The 1,660-nt window shown below is 38.9% G+C and overlaps 1 non-coding gene across 1 annotated transcript; it reads left to right on the top strand.

Annotated features, from left to right (window-relative positions):
* The first annotated feature begins 1,301 nt into the window (after positions 1-1,301).
* Positions 1,302-1,373, top strand: LOC124623483. The gene has a single exon (XR_006980694.1). It is a non-coding gene; the product is annotated as a small nucleolar RNA SNORD77 (small nucleolar RNA).
* Positions 1,374-1,660: the final 287 nt, after the last annotated feature.

Genomic DNA, 1,660 nt, shown 5'->3' with positions numbered 1-1,660 from the left:
TTGCTAAAGAGGCTGTTGCTGCCGCATTTCCGTGGAGCACATACTTCTGCGCAAGTACTTGAGCTTGCTAGTCAAAGTAATATCTATTTACTTACGTTCCCTTTTCACACTACACGTGTGTTCCAGCTTCTGTACGTCGGGATTTACAAGTCACGTTAGACTGCTTAGAGAGATGAACTGCATGATAATATTGGAAAAAACTCTACAGAGAAACCAAATGAAAGAAATTTCCACTCCATTCTCAAGATGCGCTTTGTAAGAGCTTTGCCCGAGAAAGACATTAAAAATACCTGTTAGATTTGTGGGATAATACTCTTTGATCGAAATGTCATTCCACAAGAAAAGCTGTCTCCATCAGATCTCCCTGAGCTTCCTCATCCGTAGGTAGCTCTGGCAATTCCTAATGGAAGCAAACCATCTCCACGAAAACGAATCTTAACGCAATGAAACTGACATTACGATATAGTACACATACAAACTTAAGTCGCATAAGCATTTTTCACAGAAATGTGCGGCCAACCAGCTAATTAGGTACCTTCAACCATGTTTTCTTTAGATCAAAGTAAATGTTGTCCATTTTTACGTTCCACATAGGGTCAACTCCAAAAGGAAGTCCAGTAAACTTATAGAAGACCAAGAGGGCAGCAACATTTTGCAGATCTTGAGATGGGTCATCCATTTCTAACTGTAAGTAGCCGCTATTGTTTCAAGTTTGGTGAATTTCTCTCTTCCTCCACATTTAGCGAAATATCGTGTGTAGGTGGTAAGGGGTAATGGGTAATGACAAGATTAACATCCCAACAAATTCTCACTTCGCGTTTTTGACTTTTACGCTGCCTGATGATACACACAATAGGTGTCGGCCATATGGCTTTGATGACACCTCATCTGATAACTTGAGACGCGTCATTACATCAACCATATGCTATATTTTATTTTCTACAAGCAGTTGGCGATATAGAAGAATTGGCCAAGCACGGATGGCAATGTTTTAAGACCCTTCTTTTTCCAATAAGGCACATTTGGTTCCTCTTAAATTCCTTGCTTTTTTATGAAATCCTCAGAATATGGTTTCACAAGTCTTTGACTGTATCGATTACTGGGTGGAAAACTTCTAATGTTTCACTTTTTGTGTTTTCACAATATTTTTAGTGAAGTGGAATACATCTAAGCCAATTTCTTCCGAGTACAGTAGATGTACCTGATGACGTTACAGTATATAGAGGCTATGAAAAGCTTACTAGTCAACTTCAGCAGTAACATTAACAAACATACAGAGCCGTTCTCTGATGTGGTACCATACTGAATAATGTTTGTATTGACTTCCAACAGTTTATCGTTATGAAAATATTTGTAACATGTCTGATTTGTCATGCTAGTGGCATATGCACCTGTATCCAACTCATAAGGTATTTTCATACCGTCCACAGCTAAATCTACAACCCAGACATCATTATCCACTTATTCAATGACGCCAGTTTTATGCTATGGAATGTGTTCCACTGCAGTGGAACACGCATCAGCCTAGTAACTTTCCTTCCACACGCCAACATTTTCTTTATTGACTCGTAGATCATATTTTTGCTACACGCTTATTTCGATTCACAATTCTCGAAGCATAATATCCTTTATCGATACTTTCTACTCTTCACCCCTCCTA

This window comes from Schistocerca americana, chromosome 7, assembly GCF_021461395.2.
Source record: "Schistocerca americana isolate TAMUIC-IGC-003095 chromosome 7, iqSchAmer2.1, whole genome shotgun sequence".
In the NCBI taxonomy this organism is placed as follows: Eukaryota; Metazoa; Arthropoda; class Insecta; order Orthoptera; family Acrididae; genus Schistocerca; species Schistocerca americana.
Note: the sequence above shows the minus strand (reverse complement) of the source record. Positions and strands in the feature narration are given on the sequence as shown.